We start from the raw sequence: 22,887 nt of genomic DNA on the forward strand, positions 1-22,887 counted from the left end.
CTAAGCCACTTAAGCACAATAATGCATGACAGCCCTGTGCAATGTAACAGTGTCTGTCATGTGCTACTACTGTACTTTGCTGACAACATGTTGTGCAACTGTCCTTGCACCTCTCTAATTGTTCTTGTAGCCTTTCTTGCCTCTTCTCCACCACTCTATGCAGCCCTGTGTACAGCCTCCACATATGTAGTATGTGCATGTCAACAGCATATGTCAGCAAATGTTATAAATACCAGTAAGTGTTATGCTTAGAATATCAGTCGATAGCATAACCTAAATGGCAATGACAGATGATGTTGTACTGGGATTGTGACGTGTCTTAAATTTTCTTTACTGTTTTAAGTTTTACCAGCTGGGATTTGCCTCTAAGTTCTTCTTTCGGCTTTTCCCGGTTAGGGGTCGCCACACCAGAACTCCGGTCCGCTAATGATTGTCAGTAGATTTTTACAGTGCCGAGGTACCAGCCCGCCGCCCAACTTTCAATGAAGGCACGCCCATTCACGCATGCCTTTCGAACGTCACTCGGTTTCTGCGGGATACAATCCATGAGAGTGTGTGTGTCAGGCTGTCTACCCTCTTTTATGGAGTATTGACTGGTTAAAAGAAATCCTATTAGTCACTTATGTGGGAGGATTACACATAGAATCTTGACATTTGTAAATAAGTGACACAGCGTTGAAAATGCAAACACTGATTTTGGAAATCTCGACATATAGGAGTATGTGATCAAGGTACAGCAGGGAACAGGGAATTTGTCCTTTCCCCTCTGTAGAACAATCTTGGAGTTAGTATATATAATTAGTAGGAGGTTTGGGGAGTATGGGGGGAGGGGGGCTTGCTCTCCTGAAAAAAAAATCAGTTTTTACTGTTTTTTTTTTCCTTTTTATTTCAATTTCAGTGTTTGGAATGTTATTGTCGACACCAGACATTCTAAACTTCAAAGAAATTACATGAATCCATGTGGGAGAATGCGGCATCAGGCAACTGATGAGTGCACTACGGCTGGAAGTTTGACATGTACCAGATGTCACAGAGGTGTACTGTTGGAGGATGTTGCCAGGTTTCCACAAACTCAGGTAGGTCTACAATATCTTCACCAACACGATACTGCAACCCATGTTTGTCAGCCACCACCCACAGTAACCTTTTCCAGCACATAGCCTATATACAACTGTGGCACCCCTCTACATCAGGTAGGATCTGCAGTTGGCCACATATCCCCAGGTATACAGTCCATTGGTAGTGCATTCTCAAACACAGCAGTCTAAAACTATCTTTGGGACAGGAGGCCACATAGTATAGGGCTACATCCATACACAGCAGAACAGCTATCAACTCCAAGAGGTCATCAGACAGGTCAGATCGTCTCATCTATGTGTGTATCTATGTGTGTGTATCAACCAGCTGTTAAAACATGGCACATCAACACAACCTACATTTAGTTCATTTAACTAAGCTGACAGCATAGCCAATGAATTCAATACCTTCTTCATACAAACGGTAACCTCTCTTGTTAAACCTTTGGCACAGGCAGACATACATTCCTCACCTCCCTTGTTAGCCCCAAAACACCTGTACCTCAAACCTGTCTCAATTTCTATAATCCAAAAACTGTTACTAACCTAAACTCCTACCACCCTTGCTCCCAATATATGATCAGAGTACTTAAAAACTGCTGCTGATGGGCCTAACCATTCCTAACTCTATCATAATCAACAACTTCATCACCAAAAACTGTGTCCCAATGCTGTGGAAAAGGTGCTGTTTTCTTCCCCTACATAAAAGGTGGTAACTCAAATGATCTCTCAAGCTTCAGAGCTACAGCCAAACTGTTTTCACTCTCAAAAATTCTAGAAAAGTGCATCCAGTCTCAGTTTCTCAGTTTCCTCAATGACAACTGCTTTCTTTTCCCTACACAACAGGTTTCCATTCTCTTCTTAGTACATGCACAGCTCTCCTTAGTTTCACAGCATCTGTTAACCAATACCAAAACTCTACAAACTTAGTCTCAGCACTTTTTCTAGATTTTGACAAGGTCTCCCACCAGAAATTGTTTCAAAAACCAGCTTTCCTAGGAATACATGAAACATCAATATCTTGGTTTTCCAGCTACCTCTTAAATAGGCAACAAGCAGCAGAATGCCATCTCCACTTTCCTTCCCATTACAGAGGTTGTCCTTCAAGGATCCCTTCTTGGTCTCCTGTTGTTCGATATATAATCTCCACCTAGCGTCTAAACAAACCAATGTAATACAGATGAATTAAAACACCTCCATAGAAGCCTATCTGTCTGATTCACAGCTGCTCATAAAATCTAACAAAAAAATGATCCTATTTACCCCAAAGCATTCAAATGACCACAAAAATAATTTCAAAATCACTTCCTGTAACAACATAACATACAACTATTACGTCAAACTAAGTCAAACTAAGCTTCCAAGAGTTACTATTGACGAAAGCTGAAAAATCTGATGATCTCATAAAACAGCAGGAAGAAACACCCACCAAAACCTAAGTGCACTCCTAAAAGTCAAACAATAGTAGACAAATAATGCCAGTAAAAGTATTGCTGAATCCCTTTTCATCCCCTCTGTACTTTATGCTGCTCCCATTTTGATTAACCCTACAATCCACTCAACACTCTCTCTCTCTTTAAACAGTGCAAATAAAAAGCTGGCAAAATTTGCTGGCAATCATCATTACAGGATACATCGCTGTCTGGCCTTTAAAAATCTTCATTGGTTAAAGCTAAGGCATTACTTTATACTTTCCAAACTAGCTACTTCCCACAAAGTCGTCTATTATCCAGACAAATGCCCAATATTCTCCAACTTTATAAATCCAAGTAGACAACTGAGATCTAGTGACAAAATTCTATTAACTTGTGACTCTCTGCTCTCTCTCCTTCATGGCCAAAATGTTTAACTCCCTTCCTCTCACGCTAAGAAACACAGTAAACTCAAATTCTTTTAAAGCACAAACAAGAGAATACCCAAAGGATGCCTAAACTTGTACTTGCACACCACCTGCATGATAAATGTTCTCTGTTTACTTTTTCTAATTCTTCCCAAGTACTTTATCCTTAGTTATTGGTCCAAATCCTCACAGTTTTCTACATCTCCCCCTCCTTCATTCTACCTCTTCTAAATCAATCTATCTCTCTCCTCTTAATATTAACCTTCCATTTCCTCCTTTTCTCTCCTCCTATCAAGTTCATTTCCAAATGTGTTTCACAGCTGTTTACATGATGCTGCTATCAAATAAAGACACTCTCTTTAAATTTTGTAAATTTGTTGATTACTTAAATACCTCTGTTTACTATGATTTTTATGTAATGTTGCAATTTTTCTGGAACTTTTCTCCCCAGGCCTCCACAGAAAACGGGTAGCTTTTTACCCAGACTATCTTGGTAAACAAATGTAATCACCACATAAACACATACATACATATACATACTTATATATATTTTATATATATATATATATATATATATATATATATGTGTGTGTGTGTGTGTGTGTCTCGAGTATCTAGAATGTCTATAATACATGCACGGAGTTCTGATGCTTAAATTATTTAAATGGTTTTATACTATAAAATATTTGAATTTGTGACATAAATATTCTTCCAGTACTTGCTGCTGTGTGCTCCAAGTCTGGCTTTATGCACCTTTTCTGAAAGGTTGTAATGTACATTGCATCTGAAAATGCATCCTGAAAAATGTCTGGTGAAAGAATGGCATGCCCCATCTGTACTCCTGCATGACCTGGTGGTGTATGCTTCAGGTGCTGTGGTCATGATAGTATGCTGTCACTGTCACTCACAAATGTTATGCATCTCACTGAGCTGCATATGTGCATCACCATGCACTGTGGCTCTTTTTATGAATAGCGTACTGTTTTATGTGTTCATATGTCTTTACATAAATTGCATACATATGTGACAATCTATTATGTTCATCAATACAAGTGCATGTCTAAAATGTTCAAGTATACCCAACAAAGCTTCACCTTGATGAGTCTCTTTTATAACTGCCAAAAGCAATTACAGGGAACCTCAAAGAGAAGGGGAAAAGAAAAGACTGTACATACTAACTTTAATGCAGTACAATGAACTAAAATTTTAAGTTATAAAAAATATAAACAGAAACCATCACTGTCAGAAAAACAACAGATCCATTAGCAAATAAAGCTTGATTAATAAAAATCTAACGGAGTTGAAAACTTTTAACTACTAAGCTGGCCAGTGCAGAAACTGCAGCTACACAGTGAGCAAGCATTTTTATGCCAACACTAGTGCTCACAAATACATTTAAGCTGCCAGGATGGGAAAATAAATATGGCAGAACATTACTAAAGAATAACGAAGTGCTCAAGGTAGACTTTATCATTTGTAAAACTAAAGAAGTTAACTGACTTCGGAACAAAGCTAAATATTAAAGAGCTTACATAATGAGAAAAACTAATAAACCTTAAAGACAAATACCATTGTAGAGAGAAATGCATAAATTCAAACAGGTTTACTAATACTAAAAACGTACTTCGCATCTAGCTGCAGTAACCATAAAACTATAAAAATATAATTGAAGGATAACAATGGATTGGCTTACCTTACTTCCATACTAAAACGGAGATGTGCAATTAAATAACAACATTATAACGTATGTTACTAAATTACACTGATCTGTCTGACGATTTCTATTAAACTTGTCAACAAAATCCTTGAAAAGAGGAAAGAAAAGACTGACAACTACAATACAAATAAAAAATTAAGACTATGATGATGATATATTTTAGCAATAATCCAAGACTGGGTGCAGGCAATGCACAATTTACCCACAGTCAGTGAGTTTTGACCATGAGGGCAAAGCCCTAAAGATTAACCAAAGTCAACCATGGGAAAAGAGGTGTGGCTTACTGCTATTATACAATGACATCATTTGTAAAAGAAAATATTAACTTTTTCAAATAATGTCATATTTCAACAGCACTATAGTTGTCTTCCGAATGCTGGGTGCTTATGTAATGTGCACGGATATGAAATGCCATGTCAGTTCACATGCTTACACCGTACATTAGTTATGTGCAGGAAAGAGAGGAGAGGGAGAAGGAATTTACTTCCTAGAAGCGTCTTTGTTGCGTGGTTTGCGTATTCTGAATTAAGGGAAAACAACTTCTCCATCTCCCCCCTCTCCCTTAGTGGCTTTCTCTATCTTTTTTTTTTTTTTGGGGGGGGGGGGGGGCAGTATGATCAATCTGGCCACTAAAGTCTAAACTTTCTTCTATACGAATTTTTTATTTACAATGGTCTGTTTAAGCATGCACATTTTTGAATATTAAGTCAGTCTGTATAATCAGAATGTTTTACCCTACAGTAAGCTAAAGAGCAAAAACTGTTTTTCATGTATCATGTTCTGATAGCCCCTTCAGTCACAAGCAGTTCCACTCCATCAAATCTATTTTTTGAAATTAGCCATTGCTTTGAATAAATGACACTACTCCTTCCAATTAATTAAACAATCTCTCACCAGATCACAGGATATAAAAAAGTAAGTTTTTATGTTATTGCATAGGTTTTAATAAAATGCCAGCAAGTTCTTCTACATTCCATATTTTTAACAGGTTTACCTTTGAAAGGCTAAAAATCAACCTACCGAACGGCCCTTTGTGTGAACCGGAAGGATGAAAATCATCAGTCCGATCTGCACCGAAGTTCGAAAATCAGCAAATCGAAAACCAAATTCATTGATTATCGAACTTCAGTTCGAAAGACATAGCGTAATGCAGGGGGGCAAGCCCCCCTGCACACACCCCCACTTTATTATTCTAACTCAGAGGTCGCACTACAGTGGGGAAAGGGTCCACTTCCCGATCCCCACTATAGTGCACCTCACACCAAAAATGCAGAATCTGCAATGAGCGAACGTTACTGTGCATTCTTTCATTGCACATTCGATGCATTTTTTTTTCGGCCTTCCGAGAACTTAAAGTCCTTTCGGACTTTTGAATTTCACACGTGCATTACGCACATGTAAAGGTAAACTTTTTAACAGCACTGCCATTATCAAACCTGATAAAAATATTGTCTATTTTTGTCTACTGGATAAGTTAGACCAAGCAGTTATCAGGATCAGTTATTTGAGAAAATACATTTAACAATAACTGATACAGAAACAAAATTTGGATTCAAGATATCTTTCTGAAATTTTAAGATATCTTTCTGAAATTTTAACAATCACGGATACAGAAAGAGAATTTGGATTCAAAGATATCTTTCTGAAAGATCTGTGTGCTCTTTCCATTCATAAAGATAACACTTCTCTTAATTTAAAAGCCTTCAACATCTGTGTTATCAGAAAATTAAGCATATTGTCGCATTCTTTTTTTCTCGGTCATGCCACATTTTCTGAAATTACCTCTACTGAACCTATATTCCAAGTCTTCTAGCCAGGTGTTTTTTTTTTTTTGTTTGTTTTTTTAAGAAATTCAGTCCAATTGTCTTCATCTTTTAGTTTGCCATGTCAAAGTGATGGTCTGCAAACCCTGCTGTTTAACCATAGTCCTAATTCAGTCTGCATAGATTAATCATCATGTATAGTTGTCAATTTTGACTGAAACTGTTCAATTTTAAGGATATGTCTAGAATAAAGAAAAACAGTTGTTCTACATCTTCAATGAAAGTACAATTTGTAAATTATTTTTAGACCTAATACTTCTTATGTGATTCACACAGCACAAACTGAAAAAAGTCATTTAAAATATAATTTTATTTAATCATCTCAATAAACAACATTATCATCACATAAAATCCTCTTTCCACACTAGAATTAATTTATGAAGCAATTAATTTAAATAAACATAAGGAAAATTCTGAAACTTAGCCAGTATCAACATTTACAAATCAAAACATTCTGAATAATGGGGAGGCATGGCTAGGATACTAACAGAGTAGCAGCAGGATTCTCCTGCTCTGATATTTTATACGTCTCTGACAGGAAATATTTTTATTAAACTATCTTATCAATTTCATCAAAGTTGTATCATATAAAGTAAAGTGCCCTTTAGGGTAGTATCTAAAAATGTTTTTGATGGATTAAAAATTTCCTGTCAAATGTCTTATTTGAAAATACATCTATATACAGTCTGGAAATGAGTCATCTGAAAGCAAACTCACTTGTACAACTTCAATTGGTCCTTATTAATATCGAAGAACTATCCTTAAAAATGGACAAAATGGGCATAAAACTTGATCATTTCAAAGAGAAATGTTCTAAACAATGGACCAAATCCACGAAGCTTTGCAACAGCAGAAAGTTCAAATATCTGGCATGAGGTATCCTTGAATGGCATGGAAGGGAGACTAAATGAAGATGAAAATAACACTAAATTCTTATTAAAACAAAATACTGCTCTTTTGAACAAAATTGATGACCTAAAGAATAGGTCTCCAATATTTGGTTTGCCAGAAAAAATAGAAGGAAACAACATGACAAACGTTTGGACATCCTGGCTTCCCAAGACACTGGACTTACCTAAAGCAATTTCATTTAGCAACGAGCGGACACAATGGTCCTTGGTTTCAGCATCTTCTTCAAAAAATAATGCTTATCCGAGATCCACTATTGTTAAAATTTTTTTCCTCACAGGATAACGAGTTAATATTTAAAACTGCTTGGTCAAAGTCTCCTAAAACAGATGACAGAATTGTTTGCTTTGACAATGACTATTCTACCACAGTTATTTCTAAAAGAAAGTGCTTCCTTTTACTAATAAGAGAACTTAAGAAAAAACAAATTAAAGTTCATCTTTTGTTTCTGGCCAGACTAAAAATCTTTCTACCTGATAAAACTAAATTTTTTGATGACCTGGTCAGAGCTTTATCTTTTCTGAAAACAAACATCTTTGAAGTAATAGAAGATATGGATTGAAACAGTGCTTCATTAAAGAGACAAGCAGAAAGATCCAGATAGAAGACAAATGAAAAGAAAAGAAAAAGCTAAAAATTGACTTGTGTATCATTAGATTACAACACATAATAATATTTTTATTTATTTCATTCCACTTATCTTTGTTTTGCAAGTGAACATACTTATTTTTTTATCAGAATGGAATTAAAAGGAAACTCATATGTCTTTATATTGAGGTAACTTTACTAGTTTTCTGTTATTGTTATATCGAATTCTTATACAAAACTAAGGTGTTTGTTGCTATCTTAATTTGTTGTTTTGCACTTTAGGATGCACAGTGTGTTCTTTTTGATGAGTTAAGTTATCATGGCGTTGAAGTAGTAGCTGTTTTTACTTATTTTCTATCATTACTTTTGTTGTTGCTTGTTGGCGGGCTGGGTATCCTTTTTACTTGAATATTATATGCTTAGTATATTATGTTAGCTGTCTTTAGTGTATGTGATGTGCCTTATATTTTCACTTGATAGCTGCTTTGTTTTATTTGTTATTTTGACTCACTGATTATGTACATTGTGTCAAAAGCTTAGTGGTTATTGCTGTTGAGGGTTTTTTCTTTTTCATTTTCCGCTGCTTTGGAACACATGCATGCACACACATGCAGACACTCAGAGAGTGAAGAATCAAACAAATAGCATGGTCGCAATGTTATGAGATGTTTTGTTTCTTGGGATCATCTCTGTTTAATGAGAGATGGCCACCAGTGATAGACCAGCTTCAGTATTGCAGGGTTAGGTTTTTGTTGCTGGGAATGGTCCAGACATTGACTGCTTCACAGAGACCGTCGTTGACAGTGCCTGAGGCTCATGTGTTGTGTACTGGGAGATGCTTTGTCTTGCCAGCTGCTTTGGTTTGCTGATTGTATCTGTTATGTTGGTGGCTTGGCAGCTGTTATTGGGGGATCTTTGTGTTTCATAGGCCCCAGGGCCTATATAAGCCTAAACGAAAAGGAACCCTGGCTTTCGCCACCCAAGAAAATTATTTCCTGTGCCCCTGTTGAGCAGAGCCACAGAGGTGATCCCTGGGGTGAATTTCCTATTTCCCATCCAATCATCAAGATTTTTCTTGAAGAGTGCCAATGAGGAGCTTTGTTTGATATAGGCAGTTTGTTCTAGAGTATGGGAAGTCTCTGGGACAGGAATCTATCCCTAGAGCATGTTCTGTTTATTGTGGTGACAAGGTTTAGGTCCCTAGAGTTTGTAGCAAGGAGGGATTGGGATTTCTTTACGTGGAGCATGTCCAACAGCTCTGGGTTTGACATAGCTTTGTATGTTACGCAGAGGTCGCCTCTGAGTAGGTGATATGCGAGGGAGTAAAGCTGGATTATTTTGAAACGGTCTACGTAGGACATCTGTTTAAGGCCAGTAATCCTCTTTGTGAGGTATTTCTGCGGCCTTTCCAGTTGTTGTAGATGTCTTGTGGGGTACATACCAAAAGGGGTGGTGTACTCTAAATGGGTCTAATGAGTGACGAGTAGAGGAGAACAATGACCTCTTTTTTCCTGGATGAGAAACCGTTTGTGATTAGGTGTGCCACGCAGAAAGATTTCCTGACTACTGGAGTGATGTGATTATCAAAGGAGAGACTACTGTCCACCTGTGTCCCAAGGTCTAATCACACTTTCGGTGTTAAGTAGACTACCACCTATGTGGTAGCTCATGGGTACAGAGTTTTTACCAAAGGGGATGACAATACACTTTTTGGCATTGAGCTTGAGGCCATGGCTTTGACACCAGGCATCTGTCTCAGTGAGGCTCTTTTGTAGGATGTCCACATTGTTAGGAGTTTCGATTATGGCTCCTAGTTTGCAGTCATCTGCGAACTTTGTTATCCAAAGACCTTCGGTGTTAGTCTGTACTTCAGAAAAGTAGATACCAAACAGGAGAGGACCCAGGACTGAACCCTGTGGTACTCCACTTGTCACTGGTCTGAAGTCGGATTTGGAGTCTGCTACTTTCACAGTGTGGGTTCTGTCAGTGAGCCAGTCGGCAACCCATCTTGTGACATAGGGATTTATACCTAGTTTAGTGAGTTTATCTAGAATTCCAAAAAGGCCTTGGTGAGATCTAGATAGGATGTGTGAACCACCTTACCCTCGTCTACGGCTTTGGTGATTGCTTCAAAGAAGTCTATCAGGTTTAGGAGACATGATCTGCCTTTTACAAATCTGAACTGGGTGGGGTCCATAGTTTGGAGATTACCAATGTCTTTGTTTATAAGTTCCATGATGATACGTTCCATGGCCTTGCAGACCAGGTTCGTTAGACTAATGCAGAGATAGTTCCCAGGGTCCATGGTGGCTCCCTTTTGTGGAGTGGGATAACCGTCGCTGTGCACCATTCAGTAGGCACAAAGCCTGAGGTAAGGCTATGACTGAACATGGTGCTTAGGTGGGGTGCCAGTTCATTCTGTAGTTTGTGTAGAACATAGCCTGGGATATTGTCAGGTCCCATGAATGCCGTGTTCTTGGCTTTGAAGAGTGTGTTTTTTACCTGTGCAGCCATGATTACAGGAACTTTGCATTCTTCCAGTATACAGATGGGTCCTTTAGGGGTGGGGGGGTAAAGTTAGCACTGAACCTATCTGCCAGGATGCTGGCAATATTGGTTGGTTCTGTGTATTTACTGCCATTGTGCTGTAACTCAGAGCAGATCTGATTGTTGCCATTTAGATTATTGACATAGCTATAGAATGCTTTGTGGTTGTCTTTAGAATCAGTGGCGATTTTGTTTTCGTAGCTAGCTTTGGAGTATTTTATGAGGGATCTGAGCTTCTTACTGAGGCTGATAAGGGAGTTCCTCCAATCATGGAATTTTACTCTTTTTTGCAACAGTTTCTTTCTTCTGTTGTAGAGTTTGTTTATGGCAGGGGACCACCAGATTGGCTTCCTTTTTTTGGAGGATAGCATCTTGGTTCGGTTAGGGAAAGCATGATCCATGCACTCGTGTAAGTGCTTATAAAGTGCATTTGTGTAGGATTCAGCAGTCATACCTCTATTGTCAGTCTGCATGGGTGCCGTGAAGTTTGCCACTTCTGTTTTAAGAAGCATGAAGTTGGCTTTGGAGAATTTTTTTACGGTGTTTTCTCTAATGGGGGGTGGGGGCGGGATGTGGATGTCTAGGGTGATTAGCTTGTGGTCGGATCTGAACAATGAGGAATTGACCTCTGGTGTGGAACACCGGTCACCCATGTTGGTAATGACCAGGTCTAGGATATTGCTGCCCCTGGTGGGGGTGTGGATAAGTTAATCCAAAGCATTGGAATTTATGAATTCCAGAAAACATTGAGCAAAAGAGTTGCTACATGAGTAGTTTTCCCAGTTAATGGTGGGGTAGTTGAAATCGCCCATTACTAAAGTGTTGGGTTGTACCCTAATATTTTCCAGTGTATCAAGAAATACGGAGTGGGAATCCTGGGGCATGGTGGGGGATCTGTAGCAAGTTACAATTTGGATTGCGGTCTTGCCCAGAGTTAGTTGCACTTGGATCACCTTGGATGCATTATGCTGAGCAACTAGCCTGGAGGTGTGGATATCCTTAATGGATATGGACACATCTCCGCCTTTAGTGTTTTGGTCCAGGTTAGGTGGCCGAAAGGTGTGGTATGAATTATAGCCTGGTAATGCAGGGGTCCTCTGGAGCCTTAAACCAGGTCTCTGTCACTGCACAGATGTCAATGTTCTCCATTTTAAAGAGTGCCTCGAGTGAATGCATTTTGAGGTTTAGACTTCGAGCACTGAGTAGCATTACCCTCAGATTTTGCTTGCTTGTACCTGTTACGGGTGGTGAATTTGTCATTTGAACCTTGCCTAAAAAAGCCACTATATGGGTGGCAAGAGCCTTAGCCAGTATCCGGAATCCCAAGGGTGACAAGTGCAGGCCATCTCTGGCAAAGCATCGTGGTCTATTGATCATGTCATCCCAGGCAGGCAGATACTGGATCCCCTTAGAATGACACCAGAAGCTTAGCCAATTGTTGAAGTCAATCATTTTGTCCTTGTACTGTGGTATCATTCTGGATGATGGCAGGATGCTACTCAGGGCTAGGATCATTCCTGGCTGGATTACAAGATCGGAGAGCTCCTCTATGTCTCTTTTCATGTAGTCCAGGGAGGTACATCTCAGGTCATTCACACCAACATGGACAATGACAGAGTCATATTTGTACTTTTTGTGGAGTGACCTGAGTGCGTGTGTTGTGTGGCGGATCCTGGCAGCCGACAGGCAGCTGACAGTAACTTTCTCCTTGTTTAGCCTGGTGAGTGGAACATCAGTGTGCCTGACTACAGAATCACCTATGACTAGAGTGTTGGCTACGTTGTTATGCCTTATGGGCTGTGGTTGAGTGGCACACTGAGTTTGTGGGCTATGTGTCATTTGGGTTATGTTGGGGGGGGGGTGGTGGTTGCTTGCGTTTCTGCTTTGGAGGACTCTGTTGCTTGAGCAGATTTTAATTGAGAGTCTCAGCAAATGTAGGTGTGTGTTTTGTGTTTCTATGTGTGTGTTTTGGTGTAGGTTTTGAGGGACTATGTGATGAGTGTGGTGTGGTGCAAGTGTTTACCTTCTCCTCTTGACTGTCTATTCCAGTCGTGGGTGAAGAAATAAAGTACAATTTTTTTTACAGTTTGGCTATACAAGTGCATCTCTCACAAGTTGTAGTGTTGGGTGGTAGGAGGAGAGGGTTGTCTGTGCACATGAGGCAATTGCTGCATTACCCCAAGATGCCCAGATTCATCAGGTAGACAGGAGAAAACACTGAGAGCTGACCCTTAGACATGCCTGGATAGGTGCTTATTTATTAAGTACTAAAAACTGTTTTCCTCTAGACAAGTGAGGAAAGTTGAGTGCTGTAGTAATTTGTAGCTTATTAATGCTTACAAGTTCTGAACAAGTGTTGAGCTCAAAGAAACAGATTTGTGTGCTAAAACTAAAAAAACTGTGTAGTTTTAAGGGAAAATTTGAAGAGTAGACTTTATGGCACCAGGAATAGTTTAACCCTAGCTAAGCGGCGATGCATTTTTTTAATATAACAGTAGCAAATGAGTAAACTGATTTAAACAAATTAACCCATTAACCAATAAGAAGCTAAAAACTGAGCCCTGTTCCAGCTGTCTTCGATCAGACAAGTTCTAACTGCACACTCCAGCCACTAGGGTGCAGGTTAACCTTCTCCAATAAAAGATGGTCTGGATTAGTGCTCAAGTTATACAAACAAAGCTAGATTCAGCAGGTCTGAATTTAGTCTATGCTACAGCAAACAAGGCGTACCAGTTTCAGGAAGAAACAGTTCAAATAAGCAGGCACAATAAGCCTTTAAACAGAAACTCCCAGCTCAGAAGGGCAGAATCTGCCTTCTCCTCCCACAAGAGTGCAGACCACACCTTCTTAATGGAAAATAACTGGCCCGAAGCCGAGGTGTTTAAATCAGAACTAATGCATTTTTAAAGTAACAGACACTGAGCAATCAGCAATTCCCAACTTAGAAGGATGTAAGCTACCTGTTCTGCCACAACAGTGCAGACCACAAACCTTCATAATGTAAAACAACTGGTCTGAAGCCCAACTGCTTCAACCAAAGGCTTAGAATAACAGTTGCAATTCAATCAGGCTACTAAAAAAGCAGTAATAAATGCAGCAGAATAAATGCAATAATGTAGGAAAAAACACAACTACAGTAAAAGCAAATTAATAAAGTGCAATTTTTATAGAACAATAGAAACCGAGCAAACTGATTTAAACAAATTACCCAATTAACCAGTAAAAAAGCTCAAAACTGAGCCATGTTCCAGCAGTCTTCAATCAGACAAGTTCTAACTGCACATTCCTGCCACTAGGGTGCAGGGGAACCTTCTCCAAAAAAGATGGCTTGGATTAGTGCTCAAGTTATACAAACAAAGCTAGATTCAGCATGCCTGAATCTAGTCTATGCTACAGCAAATAAGGTGCACCAATTTCAGAAAGAAACAGTTCAAATAAGCAGGCACAATAAGCCTTTAACCACAAATTCCCAGCTCAAAAGGGCAGAATCTACCCTCTCCTCCCGCAAGAGTGCAGACCACAAACCATCTTAATGAAAAATAACTGACCTGAAGCCCAAGTGCTTAAACCAGAACTAATACACTTTTAGAATAACAGACACTGAGCCTTAAACCAACAATTCCCAACTTAGAAGGATGTAAGCTACCTGTCTTGCCACAACAGTGCAGACCAGATCTATGACATATAATCGACTTCCAAAATTTCGAACACCATATGTTCGAACTTGTAAGTTTGAAATATGACAACATCAAAACCTCAGAACAGCAAATTTTTTCCCAGGGAAAAAATTTGCTGTACCAATAAACACACACACAACACAGGCACACCAAAAACCTAATAAAACTACACTACACCCTTACATACACAACTATCTATGCACTAACCTTAACCCAAACCCTAACCCTAAGGTCCGTCACTATCACATTCTTACCTTACCTGCGCCCTAACCCTAAAGTCCGTAACTATTGCAAACTTACCTTACCCGCGTCCTAAACCTAAAGTCCACCACTTTCGCACATTTACCTTACCCGCACCCTAACCCCAACGTCCGTCACACTCACACACTTACCTTAACCCAATCCTTACCTTTCGCACCACAGTACAAAAAATGTTGAAGCCGCGGAAACAGCCAACCGACTTCTTTCCCTCTGAAAGAATTCGACTTTCCGTGGCTTTGACATTTTTTCGAACTTCTCCATTTGAAAATCCAGTATTAGACATTCTAGATGGTCGATTAAATAGCAGGCACCCTACTAAACAGTCTTTACAAGCTTGAGGTTGTATCTTGTCCTCTTTGAGATCATAATGCTATAACTTTTGATCTAACTCCAAAATATTGCAATAGCATCCCTATCAAGTATATACCTGCCTAAATAACTAACTTAAAAGACTTCAAAATTTTTTTTCTTACAAGAAATCCAGGCTTTTATTGAAATTAATCAAACAATATATCTGAAATATATTTATTGGATGCTTTAAAAGCATTTCTATATGGTAGAATTATAAGCTGGTATGCTGTAAAAAGGAAACAATGGGTCAAGAACCTACTTAATCTACAAGATAAAACAGACAAGTTAAAACTAGATGGACAAAGACAAATACAAATATGGTAAAAGAAATAAGTAATCTAGTAAATATTTAGAGATCTTGACTCATAAGACTATGATTTATTTGGAAAAGTTTAAAACACATAATTATTCTGTTAACTCTAAGTATATACATAGGTTAACTGCCAGGACAGAAATATCTAATAAATCCAGATACATTAAAGAAATATATTCTCCAAAAAAAAAACAAGAAGATGGTTACTGAAATTGAAGATATTTTGAAACAATTTAGAAATCATTTTAATGCAATAAATTTTAATAACCTAACAATGGACTCTAAAGAGGAAATTAAAAAGTTTATTAGAAATTATACCAAAAAAAAAAAAAACTAACAGAAGAAAAAGTGAGAGCTATTGATAGGCCTATTTCATTTTCTGAACTAAAAGCCCAAATTAATAAATTAAAACCCAATAAAGCTCCAGGTAATGATGGCATTATTCCTGAACTTTATAACTTGATGCCAAACAAAGCCTTAGACATATTATTTAAAGTTTTTAAATTAGTTAAATATCTAGTAAATGTACCTACCTCCTGGAAATATACTCTTATTTCTCCAATATTTAAACCAGACAAAGACCTTGTAAAATGCTCATATTATAGACTTATTTCTTTGCTAAACATTGATTATAAATTTTTCATGAATATTTATGCTAACAGGTTAAAACAGTTTCTTCCAACTTTGATTAATGATGATCAAACTGGCTTTATTTTAAACAAAATTCTTATGACATTGAGCATATTTTAAACATAATATAGACTATGCAAAAAGAACAACTGAGAATTTAACTTTGGTAAGTCTAGATATTAACAGTGCCTTTGATTCAGTCAATTGGAATTATCATTCACTGGTTCTAGAAGTAAGTAATTTTTCAAGAAATTTTCTTCATCTCATTAATAATCTTTATTTTAATTATTTCGCTTATGTAAAAATAGGCCATACACTTCACAATCAAGATTTCTAAAGGAACCAAACAATGATATCCACTCTCTCCTTTACTTTTTACTTTAGTTATAAAACCATTTGCCAATTTGATAAGATAATCCTCAGATATTAAAAAGACTCATATAAACAAGAATTTATTCTCCAAGATTCAACTGCTTGCAGATGATATTCTTATGACTCTCAATGAATGCAATAACTCGCTTTCAGCAGTTTTCAAATCAACGGAAATCTTTCAAAAGAAATATAGTCTTAGTTTTAATGAAAATAAAAAAAGAAGTTATGTACCTACCTACCATAATGTTCCATGTTAGTTGTCTTCATGTCGCCTTCTTTCTTGCTGGTTGGGATCGGAGCTGATTCTCGGCTCTGACTCAGCCATCTTCTATAGCTCGAGAGCTGTTTACTGGCTCGAGGCTACCCCTTATCCCATGATGCCTAGCGCTAGCTACCCAGATCTCGTTTGAAATAGCTAACCCTAGCTCTAGCTAGAGAATGGACCTCTCCAAACAAAAAGTTGAGCGCACCTATCATACTCTCTAAGTCAGTAGAGGAAACAACCAGAGAACACTCAGCCAGTGAAACCTGAACTCCTCTCAGTCCAATAGGACAGGGGGATGCAAGAAAGAAGGCAAGATTAAGACAACTAACATGGAACATTATGGTAGGTACATAACTTCTTTATGTTAAGTTGTCTATCTCGCCTTCATTCTTGCTGGTTGGGACAGCGTCCCTAGCACCTACAATCCTGGGCGGCACATTGGAACAGACTTTTCAGAACAGTGGAACCAAAGTTAGCTCTACTCCTGGAGACCATATCTAACTTGTAATGAGAAATAAAGGTATGAGGGTTTGCCCACATAGCAGCTGCACAGATAGAGTCCATGGGCAACCTAGACTGGAAGGCTACAGTGGTGGCCAAAGCCCTAGTAGAATGACCTTTCGGTCTGATAGACAACTCTTTGTTTCTCAGTTGATAGATGAAGGTAATAATGTGAGACAACCACCTGGATAAGGTCACTTTGGAAACTGGGAGACCTTGTTTGCCCCGAGCATAGGAAAGGAAAAGTTAGTCTGATTTCCTTATATCCTTCATTCTATGCAGGTAAAAACGCAATTGTCTATGAACATCTAATTGGTGTAATTTGTATTCTGCCTTGTTGGTGTGGTTAGGGAAAAACACAGGGTGGTCTATAGATTGGTTTAAATTATTTTATGAACAGACTTTCGGGAGAAAAGAGGGATTAGTCCTCACAGCAACTCTATCCTTATGAAAAACTAAGTACGGAGGACGAACACATAGTGCCTGAAGTTCAGAAATGTGTCTGGCTGAAGTAATAGCTACCAGAAAGAGAACTCTCTAATTTAAACGAGTTCTAAGGGAAGGGCTACAATTACACCTAAACTAATACAAGACATAGGACTAAAATTAAACAATAACTCCTAGAAAAAATACAATTTTCAGTAGAAAAAGTTCTATAAGTAACTTAATACAAGCCTGAGCCAGAAAAACGACACCTTGCAGCTGAAGTGGCAAACGAGATCTGGATAGCTAGCGCTAGGCATCATGGGATAAGGGGTAGCCTCGAGCCAGTAAACAGCTCTCGAGCTATAGAAGATGGCTGAGTCGGAGCAGAGGATCAGCTCCGATCCCAACCAGCAAGAACGAAGGCGAGATAGACAACTTAACATCAAACATTTTGCCAACAATGATTTAATAAATAATATTAATAAAATAATAACCATTAATTATAATAGTTTAACTTCTATAGAAAATCATATAAATAAATAAATGGAATACATTTATTTACAATGGACAAAATACTTTCCATAATTAAAATGATTATCCTACTTAAAATTCTACATATTTTACAGCCATTATCTACACCTCCCCCCGAGAAGTTGTATAAAAACTTTTAATTCTTTAATATTAAAATTCTTATGGTATCCTAAAACTCAGAATAGCTTTAATTTATCACAGAAGAGACTGGTCTTTAGATGGTACTGGTTTACCAGATCTGGAATTGTATTCTTTATCATCTATTATCGAGGCAACTGCACTTTGGTCAGATAATAATTATTCTGCTAAATGGAAAGAATTTCAAGGGAAGTCTTTGGACATAATCGAATTGTTCTAAATATTCAAATCATTATTTAATTTTAAACAATTCATTGTTTTGGTTGTTAAAATAATTTCTTTTAAATAATTTTAAGCAAACAATAAACTTGTCTTACTTTTCTATTTTAATGAATACCTTGAGAAGCTTTATTTATAGGAATCCAATGTATAAAGCATGAATATTTCTTATTTTTCCAACAGCTTATACTCAAAATAACAATGCTACATTAAACTTATCTGCAATAGATACTTTTAAAGAAAATAATTTGATACATTGGTCTCAGTTAATGAATAAAGAAAAATTGCACTCTGTTCAATATATAATTAATAATTTTGATTTGGATGAAGATATGCAGTTGCATGTACAAAACTGCAGACAATCAGCTGAAGACAGAATTAAAGTTATGAAACCAATGGTAAAAGGTTCTATTCCTAGGCTTAATGACCTTTTATTTTCTTTGACAAAACTGAAAATATCTGCAAAAGCTCTGCTTTCTAAATGTATAATGTGATTTAAAAATACCTTGAATATAATAACGATAGTTATTGGAATTTCTTTAAACTCATAAATAATAAAAATCCTAATGATGAGGATAAAAACCTAATTGTATCATCATTAAAACAAACTACAATTAAATGGATAACATTTACATGGAAGTTTTGCATAGATTTTTCATTACACTACACAGAACTGAATTAAAATCCAAAAATAAGACAGTTTGCTGGAGATGTAAATTAGACATTACAGCAGACTTGGCAACATATGCTTTTTGATTGTCCTATACTTAAACCATTTTGGAATCAGATTAATGTATTCCTGCAAGCTCTTTTACCGATAAATTTTCTTTAACCAAATTGTTAGTTTTATTTAATATTCCAATACCTGATTGCGTTAAAAGAATTAAATATCCTTTGTTACGCAGTATTCTAGCAAACTGCAAGAAAAGTTTTACCAAGAAACTGGAAGAATGATTCTATTCCTTCCTTCAATTAATTTTCCAACATCGCTACTGAAGTTTGTCATCTGGAACTTACTACTATTCAGACAAGATCTACCAGAATCACTTTTACATATAATTATTGGAAAAGTCTAAAAGAACTATTAAATAAATAATGATTAATATTCTCAGGATAATTTTCATCTACTGAAATTTTAAAAGTTATTTTAGTAGACACTCTTGTAAATAGTTTGTTGTGTTTTAGAAATTATTTTTTATTTGGTTTTAAGTTTGTGAAATATTTCCTTTTGATTATTAAATATTATCACTTTTTGTTAAAATTCAATAAAAACATTTTCAAAAAAATTTTTGAAGTGGCAATACTGAACATACACAAGTTGAAATACACTGATAAGAAGTGGACTTGATCTCCCAATACTCTGATAAGAAGTGGACTTGATCTCCCAATACTCCTTAAATCATTACATATCAAGTAATATGGCATTTAATCCAACAGTGCTTATAACAAGGCAACCCCCCCATATCATTAACACAAGTTTCTACCACTTATCAGTACACATTCCTGATAAGAGTCAGTCAATACAATATATACCCACCCTGATGAAACGCACTGGTGAAAATTTAAGAACATTCTTTCAATACCCATTGTATCATGATCTTTTGAATTTTAGCATTACACTTCAGTTGTATTTGTCTCCCATGCACTAATGTAAAATTAACTCGTGAAAAAATCTAACATTTTTATATATAAAAATTTTACTTTTCACCAACCTAATTTGCTGCATCACACACAATACTATTACCTTTGTCATAAACACCTCTGCCTCAGCTAACATGCAAAGACAGTGCTGTAATTTAAAAATGCAATGCAAGGGCATCTTTTAGCTTACAGTTCCATCATTTAAAAATTAAAATTCCTTATAATTCCAACAATCTAACCTATACGACTACTTATGCATTTCATTCCTCATAACTAGCACAATCTATTTCTTCTGGTGATTGGATAATTTTTTTATTAAACCTAATAATCCCAAGAATCCAACAGAATATCACTGTCTTAGTACATGTAAAGTAACCTCATTATTGTTGACAATGCTGAAGAAAAAGAAGTTAATACTCAAACATGAATCAACTTGTAACATACCTCTCAACTGTCCAGATTTTCGCAGAATGTCCAGATTTTTGCCTCTTATTTTTAGTCTGTCCCCTCATAAAATTTGTGGTTTTCTAGCAAATCACTGGGATGAGCTGAGGACTGAAGTCACTAAACAATGACATACATTTGAGTTTCAGATTTGAAATCATTCAGAAAGTGTATAACACAATGCCTGTTACTCTAGCAAATGTCTATGTTTATAAGAACAATATTTAGAATCTTTCCCTATTTTTGGGCCTTTGTCCCCCCATTTTGTCAGGCTTTGTCTAGATTTCGTGCACTAAGAGTTTGAGAGGTATGACTAGTAAACTTAGAGAAGAGGCAACAAATGTCCCATTTAACACTAAAGAATAACACATCATTGTATTCCAGTATGGCATAAAAATAAACTTCACCCTCAGTCCCATGGCACACATGCTGAACCAAAATAACTTCTCCAAAATATACCCTTAACTCATCCCCACGTGACCCTAAATGGTGGGAGCAACACATTCTTTATGTCATAAATCTTATTACACAATACCGGTCAAATAATTTTTCAGTCTACCCTACCAAATTATTGATCATATGAAAGTGTGCTAGCAAGCCTAGATCATTCCAAATCTCAATAAAGTAAAAAACTGAATCATTTCTCATGACTGCACCAAGAGAAATTCAACCATTTGCAATTAACAGTAGTTCACCTTACATAGATACTTACAAATCTCAGTAAATTTGAATAATCAGACTGCCTCTTGTAAAAATTCAAAATAATTAAAATCGCAAGACCTTACAACAGTCTCTCAATTGATAAACACTTTCACAAATAATACTTCAAATCTTCTTCCAATCAATCATCCTGACCAAGGACCTCCCCCTCCAGCCTTGGCTGAGCTAGTTTGGCCAAATGTAAGAAACAAGACAAGAAAGTCCAAAAGGTCTGAACACCCTCTAAGATAGAGTAAAGTACAGTTTTGTACCTACCATAAATGTAGATGTCCGAACAGGATAGCATCTGCAGTCCTAACAAATGGGTTGTCCTGTCGTCAGGCAGCCCTTCGGTCGGCCGGATTCCAAAGTCTGGGTCTGGCCTCGGCTGGTGTCGCACTTCACCAGACGTCATCTCTGCTGGTCTTCGGGTATAAAGGCATCAGCCGACGCCATTTTCCTCAGTGTTTCTTGCCCCAGATGCCAGTTTCCCTCTTGTATAGCTAAAGTTTTTTGGGGTAAATGCCAATGATTCCCAAAAAATAGAAGGCAAATACAAAAAATAAACATGTATGTACATATATACAAACAAATACACCATAAGAGATCCCCCCCCAGCTAGCTATTAGGTGGGCAAATACCCTAGGAGTACCACAGAGGGGAAGGAGGGTGGGTAATCCTGACTGCAGATGCTATCCTGTTCGGACATCTACATTTATGGTAGGTACAAAACTGTACTATGTCCTTCAAGGATGCATCTGCAGTCCTAACAAATGGGTAGAATACCATAGCCAAACTAGGGGAGGAGGAAGAATAATTATGGTGTAGTTAGGATCCCTTGCAAAACAGCAGTGGCAAACCCTGCTCGGGATCTAGAGTATAGAGGCAAGTTATAATGCTTGGCAAATGTATGCACGGAGGTCCAAGTAGCAGCCTCAATAATGTCCTTGGTAGCCACTCCTCGTAAGAAAGCTGTGGTAGTGGCTGTAGCCCTTGTAGAGTGAGGCCTTATGTTCTGTGTAATTTGCTTTCCATGGTAGGAGTAACAGAATCTTATGCAATTTCCTATCCACTTGGAGATTGTCTGTTTGGAAATTGTTTTTCCTTCCCTTCCTGTTGCATAAGCCACTAGCAGCTGGTCAGTTTTTCTATTTCCCTTGGTTCTGTCCAGGTAGTAGCGCAACTGTCTATGTACATCCAAGGTATGCAGCAGTCTTTCCCCCCTGTTCTGTGGATTGGGAAAGAAGGCAGGAAGGTGGATTGCCTGGTTTAGAGACACTCTGGATACCACCTTAGGCATAAATGTAGGATTAGTTCTCATGGACACTCTATCTTGATGGAAGATTAGGAAGGGTTGTACTGCCATTAAAGCCTGTAGTTTCGAAACCCTTCTTGCTGAAGTAATTGCCAGTAGGAAAGCAGTTTTCCAGGATAGGTGTTGAAGATCTGCTGTTGCTGCTGGTTCGAATGGAGGGAGTGTCAATTTTTCTAGCACAAAGTTCAAGTCCCATGCAGGCAATGGTGGTTTCCTAGGAGGTTTTACATTCTTAATTCCTCTCAGGAACTGCCTGAGTAGAGGATGTGAGAAGACAGGGGGATCGAAGCTGTATTCTGCAGAAATAGCTGATGCATGTATCTTGATGGAGGAATAGGACAGGCCTGTATGAAGAAGCTCTGCCAAGTACTCCAGGATGTTGGCAATATCTACCTTTGACACATCTTTTCCTCTTTCAGTACTCCAAATGACAAACCTTTTCCATTTTCCTGCATAGTTCCTTCTTGTTGAAGGTCTGCGGGCCTCAAGGATTATGTCTTTAACCCTTTGGGATAAATCCGGGTTAGTTGCTGTTATGTAATGTTCCAGGCAGTCAGTTGTAGAGTTTTCAGGTTTGGATGCAGGATGTTGTAGTTGCTCTGAG

General features: G+C 37.6%; 1 protein-coding gene across 2 annotated transcripts in view; it reads right to left on the bottom strand.

The window, feature by feature from the left end:
- Window positions 1-22,887, bottom strand: part of ATRAID (all-trans retinoic acid induced differentiation factor) — a 425,080-nt gene that overhangs the window by 300,823 nt on the left and 101,370 nt on the right. The window lies entirely within an intron of this gene.

The sequence above is a fragment of the Protopterus annectens genome, chromosome 2.part0 (genome assembly GCF_019279795.1).
Source record: "Protopterus annectens isolate FY-2018-M chromosome 2.part0, PAN1.0, whole genome shotgun sequence".
In the NCBI taxonomy this organism is placed as follows: Eukaryota; Metazoa; Chordata; order Ceratodontiformes; family Protopteridae; genus Protopterus; species Protopterus annectens.